At 48.4% G+C, this 7,100-nt stretch overlaps 1 non-coding gene across 1 annotated transcript; it reads left to right on the top strand.

Annotated features, from left to right (window-relative positions):
• The first annotated feature begins 2,782 nt into the window (after positions 1–2,782).
• Positions 2,783–2,889, top strand: LOC112437156 (U6 spliceosomal RNA). The gene has a single exon (XR_003025805.2). It is a non-coding gene; the product is annotated as a U6 spliceosomal RNA (small nuclear RNA).
• Positions 2,890–7,100: the final 4,211 nt, after the last annotated feature.

Here is a 7,100-nt window from a genome sequence, read left to right as displayed (position 1 = left end):
CACGGAAGTTCTGAGCTGCCACCTCCCCATGGGTCCCATGCGCTATTCACAGCTCTGCAACCACACTGGCCCCCAGTGGACCAGAAACTTCTGAATGCAGGACTGAGCTTTTTGTCTCTGTGCCTGCAGCACTGGGTGAGCATGCAGCAGGATGGGCATGTGTGTGAGCAACACTGGGCAGACATGCTGCAAGGTGGGCCCGTGTCTGGGAAGCACCAGGCAGGCATGCAGCAGGGTGGGCACATGTCTAAGTTGTACCAGGTGGGCATGCAGCAGGGTCGGCATGGGTCTGGTACCAGGTGGGCATGCAGCAAGGTGGGCACATGTCTGAGTGGTACCAGGGCGGGAATGCAGCAGGGTGGGCACATGTCTGGGCAGCACCAGTCAGGCATACAGTAAAGTGGGCATGTGTGTGGGCAGCACTAGATAGGCATGCTACAAGGTGGGCGTATTAGCCTGTTCTCACATTGCTATAAAGAACTCCCCAAGACTGGGTAATTTATAAAGAAAAGAAGTTTAATCGACTCACAGTTCCGCAGGCTGTCCGGGAAGCCTGGCTGGGTAGGTCTCAGGAAACTTACAATCCTGATGAAAGGCAAAGGGGAAGCAGGCATGTCTTCCATGGCCAGAGAAGGAGGAAGGGTGGGGGGAGATGCTGCACACTTTTAAACAACCAGATCTCCTGAGAACTCACTCACTAGCATGAGAACGGCAAGGGGAAATCCGCCCCCACGATCCAATCACCTCCCACCAGGCCCTCCTGCAACACTGGGGATTACAATTTGACATGAGTTTTGGGCAGGGACACAATCCAAACCATATTATTCTACCCCGGCCCCTCCCAAATCTCATGTCTTTCTCACATGGGAAAACACAATCATCCCTTCTTAACAGTCCCACAGGTCTTAACTCATTTCAGTATTAACTCAAAACTCCACAATCCAAAGTCTCATCTGAGACAAGGCAAGGCCCTACCACCTATGAGCCTGGAAAATCAAAAGCAAGTTAGTTACTTCCGAGATACAATGAGGGTAATGGCATTGGGTAAATACACCCACTCCAAAAGGGAGAAATCCACCAAAACAAAGGGGTCACAGGCCCCATGCAAGTCCAAAACGCAGCAGGGCAGTCATTAAATCTTAAAGCTCCAAAATAATGTCTTTTGACTCCATGTCCCACATCCAGACCACACTGACGCAAGGTGTGGGCTCTCAAGGCCTTGGGCATCTCCAGCCCTGTGGCTCTGCAGGGTACAGCCCCCTTGGCTGCTTTTATGGGGTGCCGCTGAGTGCCTGTGGCTTTTCCAAGTGCATGGTGCAAGCTGTCAGTACATCTACCATTCTGGGGTCTGGAGGACAGTGGCCCTCTTCTCACAGCTCCACTAGGCAGTGCCCCAGTGGGGACTCTGTGTGGGGCCTCCAACCCCACATTTCCCCTCCACCCTGCCCTAGTAGAGGTTCTCCGTGAGAGTTCCAGGCCTGTTGCAGACTTCTGCTTGGACATCCAGGCATTTCCATACATCTTCTGAAATCTAACCAGAGGCTCCCAAGCCTCAGCCCTTGCCCTCTGTGTACCCACAGGCTCAACACCACATGGAAGCCACCAACACTGAATGGCTTGCACCTTCTGGAGCCATCATCTAAGACATATCTGGCGCCCTTTAGCCATGGCTAAAGCTGGAGTGGCTAGGATACAGGGAGCAGTGTCCCAAAGTTGCACAGGGCGGTGGAGCCCTAGGCCCAGCCCATGAAACCATTCTTCCCTCCTAGGCCTCCAGGCCTGAGATCAGAGGGGCTGCTGCCAAAATCTCTGAAGTGCCTTTTAGACATTTTCCCCATTGTCTTGGCTGTTGACATTCAGCAACTCATGCAAATTTCTGCAGCTGGCTTGAATTCCTCCCCAGAAAATGGGTTTTTCTTTTTTTTAATCTTTTGAGGAGTCTCACGCTGTCACCCAGGCTGGAATGCAGTGGTGTGATCTTGGCTCACTGCAATCTCTGCCTCCTGGGTTTAAGTGATTCTCGTGCCTTAGCCACCCAAGTAGCTGGGATTACAGATGTGCACCATCACGCCCAGCTAATTTTTGTATTTTTAGTACAGATGGGGTTTCACCATGTTGGCCAGGCTGGTTTCAAACTCCTGGCCTCAAGTGATCCACCCGCTGCAGCCTCCCAAAGTGCTGGAATTACAGGCATAAGCTACTGCACCTGACGGGGATTTTCTTTTCTACTACATGGTCAGGCTACAATTTTTCTAAACTTTTATGCTCTGCTTCCCTTTTATTAATAAATATAAGTTCCAGTTTTAGATAATCTCCTCGCTCATGCATATGACCATATGTTGTTAGAAGTAGCCAGGCCACATCTTGAATGCTTTGCTGCTTAGAAATTTCTTCTGCCAGATACCCTAAATCATCACTGTCGTGTTCAAAGTTCCACCGATCCCTAGAGCAGGGTTACAACACCACCAGTCTCTTTGCTAAAGCATAGCAAGAATGACCTTTACTCCAGTTCCCAATAAGTTCCTAATTTCCATATGAGACCTCCTCAGCCTGGACTTAACCGTCCATATCACTATCAGCATTTTGGTCACAACCATTCAACAAATCTCTGGGACGTTCCAAACTTTCCCTCCTCTTCCTGTCTTCTTCTGAGATCTCCAAAGTGTTCCACCCTCTTCTCGTTACCCAGTTCCAAAGCTGCTTCCACATTTTCAGGTCTCTTCTCTTCTCTTCCTGGTACTTCCTGGTGCCAATTTTGGCACTGCTATAAAGAACTACCTGAGTGCTCACTTTGGCAGCACATATACTAAAATTGGAATGCTACAGAGAACATTAGCATGGTCCCTGTTCAAGGATGACAAAGAAAAATTAAAAGGAAAAAAATTTTAAAAAAAGAACTACCTGCGTCTGGGTAATTTATAAAGAACAGGAGTTTAATTGATTCCCAGTTCTGCAGGCTGTACAGGAAGCATGGCTGGGGGGCCTCAGGAAACTTACAATCATGGCAGAAGGCAAAGAGGAAGGAGGCACATTTTACATGGCCAGAGAAGGAGGAAGACTGGGAAGCAGGAGGTGCAACATACTTTAAAATAACCAGATCTCATGAGAACTCACTATCGTGAGAACAGCAAAAGGGAAATCTGCTCCCATGATTCAGTCACCTCCCACCAAGCCCCTCCTCCAACACTGGGGATTATAATTTGACATGAGATTTGGGTGGGGACACAAATCCAAACCATATCAGTGGGGACTTGCGTGGGCAGCACAGGGTGAGTATGGGGCCAGGTGCACATGTGTGGGCAGCACCGGGTGGGTATGGTGCCAGCTGTGCACATGTGTGGGCTTTGCAGCCAGGCATCCTGGGTTTGAATCTCGGCTTCACTGCTCAGAATTCCAGGACTGGGAGCAAGTGAGGTAAACTGCCCACCTCCTTTCCTTCACCTATGAATAGGGATATATGTAATTTGCATCATCTTTATCGAGTTACTGTGAGTGCCTCATGGGTGGAGTGCCTGATGAGGGCCCCCTGTCGTCACTGGTGATGGTTTTGTTATTATTGTTATTGATTTGCTGGTGGCTGGAGGCATTAGGCACACTGCAGACAAAGGCTGAAGAGGCTGTTTTTTAGTCTGTCTCTGTCGATCTGTTTAGTTCCATCCTTTAGTGAATCTCCATAGCTCTCCCACGTGGTGTGCTTCTTGAGCCCCTGTGAGTCTGCAGTCACCTGCCTTTTGCCCAAGCCTGTGCATGACATCTGGGCTGATGGTGGCATTGTTGAGCCACAACAAAGCCCCATCCACAGCAGCCACAGGGCTGTGTCCCGTTAGAACTAATTATCTCCAGACCACATTCTTCAGATAAGGAGCATTGTTCTTTGACAGCCGAGGATGGAAGTGGCACCTAACATGCAACTACACTGGCTGTGAGGCTGGAGGCCTCAGACCGACTCCTCTGTTGCCTGGGAGATGGACAGGGAGGCCATGGCAGCACGGAGGCAATAGAGGGCTGGGCCTAGACACTGACTGAGAAGTTGATTGGCAGGAGCTGGAGGGCAAAGGTCACAGGAGGAGTGGACTGGGTCTTTGTGCCACCTGTGATCTCAGCACCACCGCCAGCATCCCCACCCCCACCCCCATCACTCCTGCCATACTAAGAGCTCTCCACCTGCCTACCCTGAGTGTCCTGAGAGCCAGGGGCATTGCTTCTGCATCCTGCCACAGGCCATGTGCTTGGATTGGGTGCTTTTAGAGAGAAAGCCGGCGTCAGGCTGAGCTAACTTCCTTTGGATCTTAGATGCCTTGTTAGATCAAGTTTTTCAGAGCAGATGCTGAGCCAAAGATTCAGGTGCAGGTGATTTTCCGAGAAGCTGCTCTCCGGGGAGAAGGGGTGGCGGGAGCAGCGCAGGGAAGATGTCTTAGTCTGTTTTGTGTTGCTATAAGGGAATATCTGAGCTTGGATAATTTATAAAGACAACAGGTTTATTTGGCTCACAGTTCTGCAAGCTGTACAGAATTATGTCACTGGCATCTGCTCGGCTTCCGGTGAGGGCCTCAGGTTGCTTCCACTCATGATGGAAGGTGGAAGGGGAACAGGAATGTCACATGATGGGAGAGGAAGCAAGAGAGATAGGAGGAGGTGCCATGCTCTTTTTAACACCAGCTCTTGTGTGAATTAAGAGTGAGAACTCACTCACTACCATGGGGACAGCCCCAAGCCATTCATGAGGGATCCACCCCCATAACCCAAACATCTCCCACCAGGCCCCACCTCCAACATTGGGGATCACATTTCAGGTGAGATTTTATTCAAACCATATCAGAAGGCGCCCCGGCATCAGGATTTGCCATGACAGTGAAAATTGAAGCTACCACGCCCTAAGACCCAGGTTCCAGAACTCACAAGACACCCCTTCTGCCTCACTGGATTGGCCAAAGAAGCCATGAGGCCAGCCCAGAGTCAGGTGGAGGGAAGTGGACTTCCTGGGTGAGTGGCTGCACCCACAGGGAGAGGAGGAGCTGTCCGGATTTATTTGTCACAGGCCACCAAAGCTCTGCCGCCTGTCTCCACTGACACACTCCACACCACTTAACGCTCCACGGCCTAAGTCTCTCGGTTGTTTTGACCTAGTCCTTCACAGCCTGTTCATTTGCCTTTTGGTGGACTAAAATTCATTCTCTATTTATTTATTTAAAAGGAACTTCAGTAGACAAGAGTTCCCCCATTTGTGAATATTTTCAGAAGTGCTTTTTTACGGTTCAGCATGAGTAACAGCTTTATTCTGTTCTAAAATTTGACTCTGATATAAAATTCTTGGTTCATACTTTCTTTTCCTGGAGATTTTGCAGGCATTATTTCCCTCTTCTCTAAGACGAGGTGTTGCTGTAGAAAATCTGAAGCCAGCTTGGACTTCTCTTCTCATGTCAGGGCCTTCATATTTTTGCCTCGGTGCCAAACAATTTCTTCGTGTTTGACCCCCAAGTCTCAGTGCTGATCACGTGCACCAATTTTTGTGGAAACACGATATACCCTCTTAATCCATAGATTTCATCTTTTTTAGTTTCACAACATTTTCTTGAATTATTTGAATTATTTTTTTTTTATATTTGATTTTCTCCTGCAAGGCCACCAATTATGTGTGTGTTGTGTCTGCATTTTGTGTTTTCCTTTTCTATCCTTTCCTCTAAACCATTGTAACTCTTTGTTCTTTTCTGGTGAATTTTTTTCACTTTTTCCAAGCCTGACTCCACATCCCTGGCAATGGTTTTAGGATAATCTATTCTCTTTTTCTTTGATTCTCGTGTGGCCTTCATTTTGTGATTTTTAAAATTCTGCTTCTTTTCTTGAGCTCTGCCTGCCTATTTTTGAAATCTCCTATCATCTTTTTGTTTCTTATTGAAGTCTGTCTCGGCTTTTGTTTTACGTGAAAGACATTTTCATTTAGATCGTTAAGTTTCTGATTGTTAAGAAGGTTTCCATCATCTTCCCCAATGCGAGGATTTTTTGTGTCTTTGCTTTTTACCTTTTCTATTATTTTCTTCCTTTTTCTTGTAATGTTTTCAGTGGACACTATTTTCATTCCTTTCTGTCATTGTTTATTTGTGCATATAAAGTGAGTTCTTCCCAAAACAACTGTCTGCAGTGTGTGGGAGGGCAGTCCTGGGGCGGGGAGCATCCCTGGCTGGCTGTGCAGCCCCGCAGCCCGGCCTCCGCCTCACCCTGGAGCAGCGAGGGCACTTGGCAAGGCCTTCACACTCTCAGGGGCTCAGAGTGGTGGGTGCCTCCTGTTTTCCATGAGGATAGAATTCCCCTCTCTGTTTCTCATCCTCGGTGACAAAAAGAGAGACAACTTTACTAGAGGTTCACTTTAACAAGTAGCGGACACTTTTTGCTTGGTTGTTTTGTGTGCGTGTGTGTTTGTTTCATTTTGTTTGCTACAACAAAAGCAACAACTAAAGAAATAAATACCCTTAATTTCATCACTCTGGAGATCTTTCACAACATTGACGACTCAGACGTTGTCGGTCTTCTCTCCCGGCCTCACCTGCGGTCAGACTCCAGGTGAGCTGCACCTGGCCGTCTCATTTACGCGGCCTCTCTGGCATTGGATAAGAACTCTATGGCCAACTTACCCAAGAGGTGGTCTGCAATATCTTTGAATACGTTAAGACCTGGCGGTCTTATAGAGAAATCTGTAATGATTCATTCACTCGTTGCTACGGACTGAATGTTTCCTATGTGGAAGCTCTGACCCCAATGCGATGATATTTGCAAATGAGGCCCCTGGGAGCTGATGAGGCTTGGAGGAGGTCATGAGGGCCCGTGACAGAACATCCTCTCTCTGCTATGAGAGGACACAGCAAGAAGGAGGCTGTCCGGGGACCAGGAAGCAGCCCTCTCTGGAGCCAACCCTGCTGCCACCTTCACCTTGGACTCCCAGCCTCCAGAAATGTGAGGAATGAATGTCCACTGTTAAGCTGCCCCATCTGTGTTGTTTTGTTGTAGTGGCCTGGATGGACTAAGACATTCATTCAATCATTAATTTATTCAAAGATATTGCAGACCACCTCGTGGGTAAGTTGGCCATAGAGTCCCTATCCAAT

This window comes from Pan paniscus, chromosome 15 (assembly GCF_029289425.2).
Source record: "Pan paniscus chromosome 15, NHGRI_mPanPan1-v2.0_pri, whole genome shotgun sequence".
NCBI lineage: Eukaryota > Metazoa > Chordata > Mammalia > Primates > Hominidae > Pan > Pan paniscus.
The sequence above is the reverse complement of the archived record's forward strand: the minus strand, read 5'-3'. Positions and strand labels throughout refer to the sequence as shown.